The sequence below is a fragment of the Scyliorhinus torazame genome, chromosome 2, assembly GCF_047496885.1.
Source record: "Scyliorhinus torazame isolate Kashiwa2021f chromosome 2, sScyTor2.1, whole genome shotgun sequence".
NCBI classification, from domain to species: Eukaryota; Metazoa; Chordata; class Chondrichthyes; order Carcharhiniformes; family Scyliorhinidae; genus Scyliorhinus; species Scyliorhinus torazame.
This window is the reverse complement of record NC_092708.1, coordinates 59,210,844-59,228,132: the sequence shown is the minus strand read 5'-3', so window position 1 is coordinate 59,228,132 and position 17,289 is coordinate 59,210,844.

Below are 17,289 nucleotides of genomic sequence, written 5' to 3'. Positions count from 1 at the left end.
CCATCTGCGCCACCGAGCACCTATAACCCCCACCGACTGCCAAGGCCTCCGCCTGTGCGACTGAGGCTATTGCGAATAGGGAATTGGCAACCATGGTTAAGTGAGCACTTCACACAACCCAAGTGGATTCCCATGGGTGGGCGGGCCATGTAGTATATGGGAGTCATCGCCTAGCATACCAATCACACCTTGATGCATGGACACTGTGTACGAACACTGCGGAGGCAACAGCACACACGCAGCAGCCAACCTCCAAAATCCCAGTAGATGGGACACAGCTCCGGGGGCATGCCCACAGCCGGAGGGTGGGGTGGGGGAGTGCCACGGGGAGAGGACCAGCTCCCGGTTCAGGTGATGTTATGAGCATGTGTCTGGGGTACAGGGTCTGGGGTGCAGTGACGGGGGCCTGCTGTGGCCGGATGGGCATGGCCTGCCAGGGGGGGGGGGGTGGATCACTGGGGCAATGGTGGGCCTCGGGGTGGGAGCTACCGCTGTGTGTCAATATAACATACTCTCCCAATGCCCTACTGATATTGAACACTATGGCAGGGATTTTGGACCCAGAACTTGCCCTAGTGGTGCTGCCGCGATGCCGGTGGCCTGACAGAGATGGCGGCAGGAGCAGCGTCTGCAGATCCGCGAAGCGGCAGACCATATACCAGACATCGCCCCACACCCTTAGGCCCCGGCTGCCCATCAGGCCAGGGAAGAACCACAACGCCTAAATCGTGTTCGGAGACGGGGCGGAGAATTCGTTTTAGCGCATTTTAAAATTCTCTGGCCCCCGAAAATACGGCGCGCCGAGTATCCACTGTTCAGGCCATTGCCTGAGGCCCGCATCGCGATGCTCCATTGCCGACCGGCCGAATTCCCGACTCCGTGGCTTACGTGTGCTCACACCGTCCGGGATCCTCGCGTGGCGGCTGCGGACTCAGTCCGGGGCCTCCACAGTCGGGGGAGAGCTGATCGGCAGGCAGGGGGGGTCTTCATTCTGGGCTGGGTGCAATGTGTGCGTACAGTCCGGGGCGTGCGAGCAGCCGATGCGGGGCGCTATTTTGCCGGTCAAGGTCCGCGGGCTGGGTCCGCCATGGAGTACTGCGCGGATGCTGCAGGCTGCCTCCGTGTGCATGCCGTCCTCAGATCCGGAAGTGCTCGGGGTAGTATTGCCAGCTAGAGCTGCAGGCTCTACAACGGCTCCCTGCTAGTCCCCAGCAAAATGGGGAATCTGTGGCGTTTTGATGCGATGGCCCAGGGCGTTCAGGCGTCACTGACCATTTGAATATCCAGCAGACAGCATGTGCTGGAGCAGTCTCCACCTCAACATAGAGATGGTGCGCATCTGTGCCATGTCCTCGCAGACGTGGCACCATGCAGAGGGGTAGGACACACGTTCTCAGTGGCCATCAAGGTTACTGCAGCTCTGAACATTTAAGCCTTGGGATTATTCCAGGGTTCAAGCTGTTTGGCATCTTTCAGGCCACAGCCCACAGGTGCATCTGACAGGTCATGGATGACCTGTTTGCCCGGGCAGAAAACTACATCATCTTTGACATGAACCAAGCTCAGCAAGATGCCCGGGCACCGAAAGAGAAAATGCCGGTAAATCTCAGCAGGTCTGGCATCATCTGTAAGGAGAAATATAAAGATGGTTAATAAGAGTTTCTATAGATAATTCAATAAGAAAAGAGTTAACAAAGTGAGCATTAGTCCTATAGAAAGTTGCCTGGAGAATTAATAATGGAAAATAAGGAGGTGGCAGATGAATTGAACAGGTATTTTGCATCGGTCTTCATTATAGAGGTCACAATCCCAGAAATAGCTGAAAATCAGAAATTGGAAGGGAGAGAGGAACTCAGGAAAATTAGAATTACCAAGGAAATTATACCTGGAAAATTGTTGGAGCCATGGGCTGCCAAATTCTTTCGTCATGATGAACTTCATCTTAAGGTCTTCAAGGAATGGCTAGTGAGATAGTTGATGCATTGTTTTTAATTTTCCAATATTCCCTAGATTCTGGAAAATTTCCATTAGATTAGAAAACAGTAACTTTAACTCCTTTATTCAAAAAGGGAGGGAGCCTGAAAGCTGGAAATTGCTGGCCAGTGAGATTTGCATCGGTCATAGAGAAAATGCTTTTTCTGCAGCATTTGCAATAATCACCAAACCAGGTAATAGCTTCCGTCGTGGCTGAACGGCACTCACTGAGCCCTCTACGGAGTTTTGTCAGGGGCAATCAGCAATGATATGAGTCACTGATTGGGGAGCACCACAGCTGCTGTTCAGGTTCCACTTGAACGAGCCCTGGGGTGACTGGGGTGGCCGAAGACAGGGCGGTCACCAACACGGAGGATGGCAGATGCCGCAGAGGTAAGGAACAACTGGGCTCCGCCCAGAGGACCTGTCAAACGTGAGTGTTATTGCCTTATTGACTGACACATCTCTCCCACTGAACACATGTCCATTCGCCCACAGGTCCTGCAGCTGATGATGCCGGCCTATTCCAGGTGGCCCTCTCTCCAGCTTTCCAGGAGAACGCCTCAGCGGGGATCTCTGAGGAAGACATGATCGAGGCATCACAGCTGTCATCCCCACCTCCACCAGCGCAGATACTCGCACCTCGGTGGGAAATGTTAGTGGTCAGGCTTCTGGGGCATAATCTGGTGAGCACCACACAGCTGCTGATGCACATCAGATGGAGGCAGGAACAGTCAGTGAGCACAACAAGAACAACAACAAAAACTACAAGAAGCACAACAAAAACTATAATGAAAAGCACAACAAGAACAACAATGAAAACAACAAAAACAACAAAAAGCACAATAACGAAAACAATAAAGACAACAACAGAAACAACAAAAACAACAACAACGAAACAACAATCTATACAATATGGTACAACTCTGCATATAAAGGACATATGTAACAGCACAGTCCAAAACAATGACCAGAGTACAAATATAACATGGCATGACAACGAATCTCACAAATTCATATTTGCTCCAAAACAAACAAGCAAACCAGTGTTCAAGGCAGATGACATACAGAATCGATACCGCAAGCACAGAAGCATGGGGAAGCACGGCAGTATAGTACATAGTACCACAATTGCTTCACAGCTCCAGGGTCCCAGGTTCGATTCCCGGCTTGGGTCACTGCCTGTGCTGAGTCTGCAAGTTCTCCCCGTGTGTGCGTGGGTTTCCTCCAGGTGCTCCGGTTTCCTCCCACAGTCCAAAGATGTGCAGGTTAGGTGGATTGGCCATGCCAAATTGCCCTTAGTGTCCAAAGTTGCCCTCAGTGTTGGGTGGGGTTATTGGGTTATGGGGATAGGTTGGAGGTGTGGGTTTAGGTAGGGTGCTCTTTCCATGAGCTGGTGCAGACTTGATGGGCCAAATGGCCTCCTTCTGCACTGTAAATTCTATAATATAAAAGTCCAGGTCAGACAACAAAGATGACGTATAGAATCGATACCGCAAGCACAGGAAAAAGCCCGGGTCAGACAACAAAGGCAATTCATCTATTCGAACTTCTCATGATGACTTGTTATCTATCATAAGACCATAAGACATAGGAGCGGAAGTAAGGCCATTCGGTCCATCGAATCCACTCCACCATTCAATCATGGCTGATTTCAACTCCATTTACCCGCTCTCTCTCCAAAGCCCTTAATTCCTCGAGAAATCAAGAATTTATCAACTTCTGTCTTAAAGACACTCAATGTCCCGGCCTCCACCGCCCTCTGTGGCAATGAATTCCACAGACCCACCACTCTCTGGCTGAAGAAATTTCTCCTCATCTCTGTTCTAAAGTGACTCCCTTTTATTCTAAGGCTGTGCCCCCGGGTCGTAGTCGCCCCTGCTAATGGAAACAACTTCCCTACATCCACCCTATCTAAGCCATTCATTATCTTGTAAGTTTCTATTAGATCTCCCCTCAACCTCCTAAACTCCAATGAATATAATCCCAGGATCCTCAGACGTTCATCGTATGTTAGGCCTACCATTCCTGGGATCATCCGTGTGAATCTCCGCTGGACCCGCTCTTGTGCCAGTATGTCCTTCCTGAGGTGTGGGGCCCAAAATTGCTCACAGTATTCTAAATGGGGCCGAACTAATGCATTATAAAGCTTCAGAAGTACATCCCTGCTTTTATATTCCAAGCCTCTTGAGATGAATGACAACATTGCATTTGCTTTCTTAATTACGGACTCAACCTGCAAGTTTACCTTTAGAGAATCCTGGACTAGGACTCCCAAGTCCCTTTGCACTTCAGCATTGTGAATTTTGTCACCGTTTAGAAAATAGTCCATGCCTCTATTCTTTTTTCCAAAGTGCAAGACCTCACACTTGCCCACGTTGAATTTCATCAGCCATTTCTTGGACCACTCTCCTAAACTGTCTAAATCATTCTGCAGCCTCCCCACCTCCTCCATACTACCTGCCCTCCACCTATCTTTGTATCATCGGCAAACTTAGCCAGAATGCCCCCAGTCACGTCATCTAGATCGTTAATATATAAAGAGAACAGCTGTGGCCCCAATACTGAACCCTGTGGGACACCACTCGTCACCGGTTGCCATTCCGAAAAAGGACCTTTTATCCCAACTCTCTGCCTTCTGCCTGACAGCCAATTGTCAATCCATGTTAGTACCTTGCCTCGAATACCATGGGCCCTTATTTTATTCAGCAGTCTCCCGTGAGGCACCTTATCGAATGCCTTTTGGAAGTCAAGATAGATAACATCCATTGGCTCTCCTTGGTCTAACCTATTTTTTATCTCTTCAAAAAACTCTAACAGGTTTGTCAGGCACGACCTCCCCTTACTAAATCCATGCTGACTTGTCCTAATCTGACCCTGCACTTCCAAGAATTTAGAAATCTCATACTTAACAATGGATTCTAGAATCTTGCCAACAACCGAGGTTAGGCTAATTGGCCTATAATTTTCCATCTTTTTCCTTGTTCCCTTCTTGAACAGGGGGGTTACAACAGCGATTTTCCAATCCTCTGGGACTTTCCCTGACTCCAGTGACTTTTGAAAGATCATAACTAACGCCTCCACTATTTCTTCGGCTATCTCCTTTAGAACTCTAGGATGTAGCCCATCTGGGCCCGGAGATTTATCAATTTTTAGACCTCTTAGTTTCTCTAGCGCTTTCTCCTTTGTGATGGCTACCATATTCAATTCTGCCCCCTGACTCTCCTGAATTGTTGGGATATTACTCATGTCTTCTACTGTGAAGACTGACGCAAAGTACTTATTTAGTTCCTCAGCTATTTCCTTGTCTCCCATCACAAGATTACCAGCGTCATTTTGGAGCGGCCCAATGTCAACTTTTGCCTCCCGTTTGTTTTTAATGTATTTAAAGAAACTTTAACTATCATTCCTAATGTTACTGGCTAGCCTACCTTCATATTTGATTCTCTCTTTCCTTATTTCTCTCTTTGTTATCCTCTGTTTGTTTTTGTAGCCTTCCCAATCTTCTGACCTACCACTACTCTTTGCCACATTTTCGGCTTTCTCTTTTGCTTTGATGCATTCCCTAACTTCCTTTGTCAGCCATGGCTGCCTAATCCCCCCTCTGATAACCTTTCTTTTCATTGGGATGAACCTCTGTACTGTGTCCTCAATTACTCCCAGAAACTCCTGCCATTGCTGTTCTACTGTCTTTCCCACTAGGCTCTGCTCCCAGTCGATTTTCATCAGTTCCTCCCTCATGCCCCTGTAGTTACCTTTATTTAACTGTAACACCTTTACATCTGATTCTACCTTCTTTCTTTCAAATTGGAGATTGAATTCTACCATATTATGATCACTGCCTCCTAAGTGCTCCCTTACTTTAAGATCTTTAATCAAGTCTGACTCATTACATAACACTAAGTCCTTGTTGGCTACTTAAACACAAGAACACTGCCAACGTGTCAACTGACAACTGACAACACTGACAACTAAGACTTGTTGGCTACTTAAACACAAGAACACTGACAACGCTCACAAAGACATTCAAATATCAACATCACCACTTCAACAACAGAAGAAGAAAGAAACTCAACCGACTAAATTTATAAAGTTTGAACTCAAAAATATTTTCCAGAGATTGGACTCATAAATATTAATTGGCTTTGTACAAGTATCAATATCATCACAACTTGTACATATCATCATTTATCTACCTGTTTTGTACAATTTTCTTGAACACAGTACAGAAAATATGTTTTAAAAAAGGGGGGAATGTAGTGATCTGCATATCTGTATGTACACAAGGGGTTAATATAAAGACACTACAGCTGAGCAATCACCAGAGGGCAGCACTAGAGATGTATAAATAGATAGATGGAAGCAAAAATCACTCTCTTCACAGGAACAGTAGCTAGTGACCAGATACAGACAGACAGCTCAGCACAGGTGTAGATAATTATAAGTACTTCTTAATCAATCATGGTCATGTGACATCTAATTTAAGCATTGGAGAGAGAACAAACTCACAATTAATTCATCAATGTTACTCAATAAAGCATTTGCTCCAATTGGAAGACGACGAGTGTTATTCAACATCGAGTTAAGAATCATTCTGGAAGAAACAAGTGAGTAATTGATATTGCACAAAGCAATACATTACTATTATAAATAGTAATATAATATAATGTGTCATTCTTTGTTGTTCTTTATATTCCAACCAATATTCTGAGCTGTCACTAGCCTTTGTGCAATTATATGTTTTTTTCTTTAAATTTAGCACTATTTCTTTTTAGTCAACCATGAATGGTGGGCCCTCCTCCTGGGATTTTTATTTCTTGTTGGAATGTGCCTATTCTGTATATTCTGAAATAGCCGTTTAAATGTCTACAACTGTATCTTTATTGATCTATCCCTTAACCTCATTTACCAGTTCACTTAAGATAGCTCTGCTTTCCTGCCCTCATAATTTCCCATATTTAGGTTTAAAATACTAGTCTTGGGCCTACTCTTCTCTCAGTCTGAATGTAAAAATCAATCATATTCTGATTGCTGCTACCGAGGGATGTCTTTACTATGAGGTTATCAAGTAATCTCATCTTGTTGTAAAATACAACGTCCAGTAAAGCCTGCCTCCTGTTGGCTCCACAATGTGCTGTTGTAAGAAACTATTCTGAAAACATTCAATTCATCCTTAATCTAGGCTACCTTAGTCCATCTGATTTTTCCAGTTTATATGTAGTGTATTAGTGTTTTGAAAAGTGCAATGTCCAATTTGTTGGCTTGAAGTTACCATACAGAATTGTACCAGTAGAGGGAGTCTACAAAAAAAAGCAGAGTCTGAGGAAGCTGTTTTAAGAAAAGAAGGTTGTGCCCTTTTAATTCTAGTCTGCCTCTGGTTGTCTTTAGTCCCAAGAATAAAATCAAACTGATGATAAGGATAATTCAAAATAACGTGGCATTAATCCTTTTCCGCAGAGTAGACAGCTTTTTATATTGCAGGCATGCACTTTAAGCAATAAACTTGGAGAAAACATTGGGGGCTGGATTCTCCGCAGCCTGACGTCGTAATCGCAGCTGGCACTGGGGCGGAGAATCCAGTTCTGAAGCCGTAATTGGACCCGCCGCCAGTCCGGCGATTCACCGGGCACCGAGAATTAGCATCACCGTGTAGTACGCCATGCCGCAGGGGGCCCATTGCCAGCAAACCTCCACTCCCAACTGGCCGAGTTCCCAACGGCGTGGAACTAACCACCTATTGCCAGTTGAGATGCTCGCGTGGTGGCTGCTGACTCAGTCCGCGGCTGCCCTGGTCGGGGGCGGCCAGATTGTAGACCGGGGGGGACTTTAGAGGCACTAGGGTTTTAGTGTGCGGGGGTTGAGGCTCGGGCGCGCGGCCGATCGGGGGGTCTCTTCCTTCGGTATGGCTCCGCGGTCCTAGTCTGCCATGGAGCACGGTGCGGCCGCTGGAGGTCACCGCCGTGCGCATGCACAGCCTCTCACCTGGAAGTGCGGGGGCCTGTATCTGCAGCAAAAGCTGTGAGATTCACTCCGGGTCCCAGCTAGCTCCCTGCAGGGCGAAGAATTTATTTAACTTTTTTCAAGGAATTTCAGGAGTAAAACTCCACCACTTTTACGTTGGCGTGGGGACAGAGTCTAATTTTGGGACAATCCAGTGCTGGATACTTCAAAGACACACGCCTTGGATCAAACAAGCAGGAATACTTTATAGACAAGTTTCATCACTATTGTTGATGAAAATGGCATCGCCAATGCCCAACATACCATTTTTTGCAATGCATTTGGAATCATCACCTGTGCATCATGTTGGCAAAAGTGGCTACATTGTTTTGAAGGGGCGCTACCATCAAGTGGACATCAGAAAAAAAGCCTTATATCTCCACTGTGGCAGTGAAGAATTGGAAGATATTTTTGAAACAGTTACCCCGAAGGAAAATGGCTATGAATCATTTATAGAACATAGAACGATACAACGCAGTACAGGCCCTTCGGCCCACGATGTTGCACCAAAACAAAAGCCATCTAACCTACACTATGCCATTATCATCCATATGTTTATCCAATAAACTTTTAAATGCCCTCAATGTTGGCGAGTTCACTACTGTTGCAGGTAGGGCATTCCACGGCCTCACTACTCTTTGCGTAAAAAACCTACCTCTGACCTCTGTCCTATATCTATTACCCCTCAGTTTAAAGCTATGTCCCCTCGTGCCAGCCATTTCCATCCGCGGGAGAAGGCTCTCACTGTCCACCCTATCTAACCCCCTGATCATTTTGTATGCCTCTATTAAGTCTCCTCTTAACCTTCTTCTCTCCAACGAAAACAACCTCAAGTCCATCAGCCTTTCCTCATAAGATTTTCCCTCCATACCAGGCAACATCCTGGTAAATCTCCTCTGCACCCGCTCCAAAGCCTCCACGTCCTTCCTATAATGCGGTGACCAGAACTGTACGCAATACTCCAAATGCGGCCGTACCAGAGTTCTGTACAGCTGCAACATGACCTCCTGACTCCGGAACTCAATCCCTCTACCAATAAAGGCCAACACTCCATAGGCCTTCTTCACAACCCTATCAACCTGGGTGGCAAATTTCAGGGATCTATGTACATGGACACCTAGATCCCTCTGCTCATCCACACTTCCAAGAACTTTACCATGAGCCAAATATTCCGCATTCCTGTTATTCCTTCCAAAGTGAATCACCTCACACTTCTCTACATTAAACTCCATTTGCCACCTCTCAGCCCAGCTCTGCAGCTTATCTATAACCCTCTGTAACCTGCTACATCCTTCCACACTATCGACAACACCACCGACTTTAGTATCGTCTGCAAATTTACTCACCCACCATTCTGCGCCCTCCTCATTGATAAAAATGATAAACAGCAACGGCCCCAGAACAGATCCTTGTGGAACGCCACTTGTAACTGAACTCCATTCTGAACATTTCCCATCAACCACCACCCTCTGTCTTCTTTCAGCTAGCCAATTTCTGATCCACATCTCTAAATCTCCCTCAATCCCCAGCCTCCGTATTTTCTGCAATAGCCTACCGTGGGGAACCTTATCAAACGCTTTACTGAAATCCATATACACCACATCAACTGCTCTACCCTCGTCTACCTGTTCAGTCACCTTCTCAAAGAACTCGATAAAGTTTGTGAGGCATGACCTACCCTTCACAAAGCCATGCTGACTATCCCTGATCATATTATTCCTATCTAGATGATTGTAAATCTTGTCTCTTATAATCCCCTCCAAGACTTTACCCACTGCAGACATGAGGCTCACCGGTCTATAGTTGCCGGGGTTGTCTCTGCTCCCCTTTTTGAACAAAGGGACCACATTTGCTATCCTCTAGTCCTCTGGCACTATTCCTGTAGCCAATGATGACATAAAAATCAAAGCCAAAGGTCCAGCAATCTCTTCCCTGGCTTCCCAGAGAATCCTAGGATAAATCCCATCAGGCCCCGGGGACTTATCTATTTTCAGCCTGTCCAGAATTGCCAACACCTCTTCCCTACGTACCTCAATGCCAGCTATTCTAACAGCCTGGGTCTCAGCATTCTCCTCCACAACATTATCTTTTTCCAGAGTGAATACATAGAACATAGAACATAGAACAATACAGCGCAGTACAGGCCCTTCGGCCCACGATGTTGCACCGAAACAAAAGCCATCTAACCTACATTATGCCACTTTCATCCATATGTTTATCCAATAAACTTTTAAATGCCCTCAATGTTGGCGAGTTCACTACTGTAGCAGGTAGGGCATTCCACGGCCTCACTACTCTTTGCGTAAAGAACCTACCTCTGACCTCTGTCCTATATCTATTACCCCTCAGTTTAAAGTTATGTCCCCTCGTGCCAGCCATATCCATCCGCGGGAGAAGGCTCTCACTGTCCACCCTATCCAACCCCCTGATCATTTTGTATGCCTCTATTAAGTCTCCTCTTAACCTTCTTCTCTCCAACGAAAACAACCTCAAGTCCGTCAGCCTTTCCTCATAAGATTTTCCCTCCATACCAGGCAACATCCTGGTAAATCTCCTCTGCACCCGCTCCAAAGCCTCCACGTCCTTCCTATAATGCGGTGACCAGAACTGTACGCAATACTCCAAATGCGGCCGGACCAGAGTTTGGTACAGCTGCAACATGACCTCCCGACTCCGGAACTCAATCCCTCTACCAATAAAGGCCAACACTCCATAGGCCTTCTTCACAACCCTATCAACCTGGGTGGCAAATTTCAGGGATCTATGAACATGGACACCTAGATCCCTCTGCTCATCCACACTTTCAAGAACTTTACCATTAGCCAAATATTCCGCATTCCTGTTATTCCTTCCAAAGTGAATCACCTCACACTTCTCTACATTAAACTCCATTTGCCACCTCTCAGCCCAGCTCTGCAGCTTATCTATATCCCTCTGTAACCTGCTACATCCTTCCACACTATCGACAACACCACCGACTTTAGTATCGTCTGCAAATTTACTCACCCACCCTTCTGCGCCTTCCTCTAGGTCATTGATAAAAATGACAAACAGCAACGGCCCCAGAACAGATCCTTGTGGTACTCCACTTGTGACTGTACTCCATTCTGAACATTTTCCATCAACCACCACCCTCTGTCTTCTTTCAGCTAGCCAATTTCTGATCCACATCTCTAAATCACCCTCAATCCCCAGCCTCCGTATTTTTTGCAATAGCCTACCGTGGGGAACCTTATCAAACGCTTTGCTGAAATCCATATACACCACATCAACTGCTCTACCCTCGTCTACCTGTTCAGTCACCTTCTCAAAGAACTCAATAAGGTTTGTGAGGCATGACCTACCCTTCACAAAGCCATGCTGACTATCCCTGATCATATTATTCCTATCTAGATGATTATAAATCTTGTCGCTTATAATCCCCTCCAAGACTTTACCCACTACAGACGTGAGGCTCACCGGTCTATAGTTGCCGGGATTGTCTCTGCTCCCCTTTTTGAACAAAGGGACCACATTTGCTGTCCTCCAGTCCTCTGGCACTATTCCTGTAGCCAATGATGACATAAAAATCAAAGCCAAAGGTCCAGCAATCTCTTCCCTGGCCTCCCATAGAATCCTAGGATAAATCCCATCAGGTCCCGGGGACTTATCTATTTTCAGCCTGTCCAGAATTGCCAACACCTCTTCCCTACGTACCTCAATGCCATCTATTCTATTAGCCTGGGTCTCAGCATTCTCCTCCACAACATTATCTTTTTCCTGAGTGAATACTGACGAAAAATATTCATTTAGTATCTCACCTATCTCTTCAGACTCCACACACAATTTCCCATCCCTGTCCTTGACTGGTCCTACTCTTTCCCTCGTCATTCGCTTATTCCTGACATACCTATAGAAAGCTTTTGGGTTTTCCTTGATCCTTCCTGCCAAATACTTCTCATGTCCCCTCCTTGCTCGTCTTAGCTCTCTCTTTAGATCCTTCCTCGCTACCTTGTAACTATCCGTCGCCCCAACCGAAACTTCACACTTCATCTTCACATAGGCCTTCTTCTTCCTCTTAACAAGAGATTCCACTTCCTTGGTAAACCACGGTTCCCTCGCTCGACGCCTTCCTCCCTGTCTGACCGGTACATACTTATCAAGAACACGCAGTAGCTGATCCTTGAACAAGCCCCACTTATCCAGTGTGCCCAACACTTGCAGCCTACTTCTCCACCTTATCCCCCCCAAGTCACGTCTAATGGCATCATAATTGCCCTTCCCCCAGCTATAACTCTTGCCCTGCGGTGTATACGTATCCCTTTCCATCATTAACGTAAACGTCACCGAATTGTGGTCACTGTCCCCAAAGTGCTCTCCTACCTCCAAATCCAACACCTGGCCTGGTTCATTACCCAAAACCAAATCCAACGTGGCCTCGCCTCTTGTTGGCCTGTCAACATATTGTTTCAGGAAACCCTCCTGCACACACTGTACAAAAAACGACCCATCTATTGTACTCGAACTATATATTTTCCAGTCAATATTTGGAAAGTTAAAGTCTCCCATAATAACTACCCTGTTACTTTCGCTCATATCCAGAATCATCTTCGCCATCCTTTCCTCTACATCCCCAGAACTATTAGGAGGCCTATAAAAAACTCCCAACAGGGTGACCTCTCCTTTCCTGTTTCTAACTTCAGCCAATACTACCTCGGAAGAAGAGTCCCCATCTAGCATCCTCTCCGCCACCGTAATACTGCTCTTGACTAGCAGCACCACACCTCCCCCTCTTTTGCCTCCTTCTCTGAGCTTACTAAAACACCTAAACCCCGGAACCTGCAACATCCATTCCTGTCCCTGCTCTATCCATGTCTCCGAAATGGCCACAACATCGAAGTCCCAGGTACCAACCCACGCTGCCAGTTCCCCTACCTTGTTTCGTATACTCCTGGCATTGAAGTAGACACACTTCAAACCACCTACCTGAACACTGGCCCCCTCCTGCGACGTCAAATCTGTGCTCCTGACCTCTATACTCTCATTCTCCCTTACCCTAAAACTACAATCCAGGTTCCCATGCCCCTGCTGCATTAGTTTAAACCCCCCCAAAGAGCACTAACAAATCTCCCCCCCAGGATATTTGTGCCCCTCAGGTTCAGATGTAGACCATCCTGTCTGTAGAGGTCCCATCTTCCCCAGAAAGAGCCCCAGTTATCCAAAAATCTGAAACCCTCCCGCCTGCACCATTCCTGTAGCCACGTGTTTAAATGCTCTCTCTCCCTATTCCTCATCTCACTATCACGTGGCACGGGCAACAACCCAGAGATAACAACTCTGTTTGTTCTAGTTCTGAGCTTCCATCCTAGCTCCCTGAAAGCCTGCCTGACATCCTTGTCCCCTTTGCTACCTATGTCGTTAGTGCCAATGTGGACCATGACTTGGGGCTGCTCCCCCTCCCCCTTAAGGACCCGGAAAACACGATCCGAGACATCACGTACCCTTGCACCTGGGAGGCAACATACCAAACGTGAGTCTCTCACGCTCCCACAAAATCTCCTATCTGTGCCCCTGACTATCGAGTCCCCAATTACTAATGCTCTGCTCCTCTCCCCCCTTCCCTTCTGAGCAACAGGGACAGACTCCGTGCCAGAGGCCCGTACCCCATGGCTTACCCCTGGTAAGTCCCCCCCCCACAAGTATCCAAAGCGGTATACTTGTTTCTCAGGGGAACGACCGCAGGGGATCCCTGCACTGACTGCTTCTTCCCAGTCCCTCTTACAGTTACCCATCTATCTCCAATCTTTGGTGTAACTAATTCCCTCAAGCTGCAATCTATGACCCCCTCTGCCTCCTGAATGATCCGAAGGTCTTCCAACTCCAGCTCCAGTTCCCTAACTCGGTCTTGGAGGAGCTGGAGATGGCAGCACTTCCTGCAGGTAAAATCAGCAGGGACACTAACGGCATCCCTCACCTCAAACATCCTGTAGGAGGAACATTGCACTCCCTTCCCTGCCATCCCTCTAACTTTCTACCAAGATCTGGCTAACAACTAAATTAAATTTAAAAAAAATAAAATAAATAATAATAATAAAATATGGTACTTACCTCACACCAATGGGTTTTATTATTAGGTTAGAGGAGGAGGGCGGGTGGGAGACACTACACGTGTAGTGTCCCGGGTTTCCTCTCCACCAGAATTTATTGGTGAGGGACTTCCCAGAAGTCCGCGGGTCGAACTTCCTGTTCCCACCTTAAACACTGAAATTTAAAAAAAACAGCAGAGAGGGACCGAAAAAACGGGAGCAGGTAAGTGTTTTACCTAAACACTCACCCTCCAGCTGCCTCTGCGTTCCCGCTGAAACTTCAAGATCTGCTCCTGTAAAGGTAAGTTACTTTAGGATTTCAGTACTCACCAGCAGCCTCTGCACTCCGCTCCAGCTGAAGCTCCAACAATTTATAAAGGCACCAATGTCCTATTACACATCCAAGAAAAAGAGAATATATGAAACAATCATCTTCGGGTGTATGAAGCAAGAAGCCAATGAGACAACTGACAAGTATTCCCTGTGCTTGAGGCAAATGGTGAATTTGAACAGGTTGAAATGGAAATGAAAACACAAGCCAACTACGCCAAAAAGCGCTGAAGAAAAACAGAAAACAGTCAGAGCTGTTAGAGCTTAGCAAGGGCATTATCACTTTCCAAGTCCAGCGCTATGGAAGTTGAGGCTGCCAAAAATTACACTCCAAGTTCAACTTCTATTTGTAGCTCACATGCCAGGATACCACCTGCAAAGCAGCAACAGCAGCTTCACAACAGATTGTGACTTGCCAAAATAATGCTCCCACTGTGCTGGTACCTGTCCATACCAGGCAGAGGGCACTGCTCCTGGTAAACAGTGCAAATCATGTGGAAAAGCTAACCACTTTGCCTCTGATTGTAACTGATTAAAATAAAATCAATGTCCAAGATTAATATGAACAGAAGGGTGCTATAAATTCATACCATAGCACCAGGGAGAGTGAATGAATCTGCTGAGGTCGAGACAGATTATCTTGCACATACTTCTGTGCTCCCTTTCAGATGTAGCAACTAGCCACGTGTGATTGGCTGCTTGGACATAGATGCTGTCATAGAAACGGGAGCATCTGTCAGTATCATAGGAAACAAAACATACAAGAAAAGTCAGGATTGTTGCAATCTCCAAATGCCAAAGTATCTGCAAATTTTTCCTTACAACATTGTAAAGCTGCTGAAAGTGCTTGGGAATTTTGAAATGTCAATCTCATTCAAAAACATTAGAAAAAAAGGCAGTATTTTATGCCATACCTGGAGAATGTGACACAATCGTCAGTTTCCACACAGCACAATGATTCCGATCAGCACATGATTGCCATATATGCAATTCGTACTCATATTAACAACATTCTTGAAATGCATGCTAACTGTTTCATTGGTATTGGCAAACTGAAACGTAATACGTGTAAGTTTCATGAAGACCCGAAGCTCCCCCAGGAGGGCATCGACAACGATGAATACTTGTTCATGTCCGGAAGCAGGCTGAGAAAGAAATTCGGTGTCTACTTGACTTTGACATTGTAGCGAAGGTTGTGGATGAGCCGACAATAAATTGTCAAGAAACCTAAGAACAGGAACCAACTTAGAATCTGCATTGAAATGCAGTCACCAAACCCCAAGCCATTGAATGAGAAAGAGAGTTGACATTGACAATTGACGATATTGTGGAGAAAGTGCACATTGCACTTTGCTTAAACTCGATCTCAAAACAGGATTCCATCAAATCGAACTTGCAGAAGAATCAAGGTTTTCATAGAATTTTTCATAGATTTCATAGATTTCATAGAATTTACAGTGCAGAAGGAGGCCATTCGGCCCAACGAGTCTGCACCAGCTCTTGGAAAGAGCGCCCTACCCAAGGTCAACACCTCCACCCTATCCCCATAACCCAGTAACCCCACCCAACACTAAGGGCAATTTTTGGACACTAAGGGCAATTTACCATGGCCAATCCACCTAACCTGCACATCTTTGGACTGTGGGAGGAAACCGGAGCACCCGGAGGAAACCCACGCACACACGGGGAGGATGTGCAGACTCCGCACAGACAGAGACCCAAGCCGGAATTGAACCTGGGACCCTGGCTCTGTGAAGCAATTGTGCTATCCACAATGCTACCGTGCTGCCCTTTTTTTTACAGTGGGAACTCTGCTCGCCGGAACACCCCAGTGTAGCGAGACATCAGGACCCCATTTAAGAATGGTGAGACCCTGAAGCGATCCCTGACCTCCCCTCAGCCTGAACACACTATGGGAGTGTCCCTGCTCCCTGCTCCCATCCCCTCACCAACACCCATACAGGGCACCCCTGGTCTGATCATGCATGCACAAAAAATGCCAGCTTGGCACTTTGGCAGTGACAATCTGGCAGTGACAATCTGGCACCCTGGCAGTGCCCAGGATAGCTGGAAATGCCGCCTAGGCACATTGGAAGTGCAAGGCTGGCACCCAGGTGGCGCTGCCAGCGTGCCAGGCTGATACTTCCAAGGTGCCCAGGTGGCACTGCCAAGGTGCTCAGGTGACACCATCAGTGCCAGGGCACTACCCTGCCCAAAAGTTATGCATCTGGTTCCTGTTTATGGGAACCAGGTATCTTACAGTATCCTGCACTCACATCAGACTTTTTTGATCTGAAAGACTCAACTTTGGAGACAATTCAGCAGCCCAGGTATTTCAGCATATGATTCACACTGCACTTCAAGGACTACAAGGCACTCTGGACATCAGTGATGATATTCTCATCTCTGGTTGCATTGAAATGAAAAAAATGAAATGAAATGAAAATCGCTTATTGTCACAAGTAGGCTTCAAATGAAGTTACTGCGAAAAGCCCCCAGTCGACACATTTCGGCGCCTGTTTGGGGAGGCTTTTACGAGAATTGAACCGTGCTGCTGGCCTGCCTTGTTCTGCCAGCTATTTAGCCCTGTGCTAAACCAGTCCCTGATAGTAAACCCGAGAGATACCTACATGCATGCCGACAATATCTTTGTGAATATAATCTCACCTTGAACAAAGACGAGTGCTTGTTCAATGAAAAGAGAATCCAATGATTTAGTCATGTGTTCGATGCTGAAGGAATATCACCAGACTAACAGAATGTTGAAGCGATTGCAAATGCTGTGGATCCTACAAGCATATAGGAAGTCTGTAGCCTGCTAGGACTCATCTCATACTGTAGTAACTTCATTCCTGACCTCTCTATACTCTTTTCTCCCTATAATCTGATTAAAGAGACTAAGTGGTAATGGACTACAGGG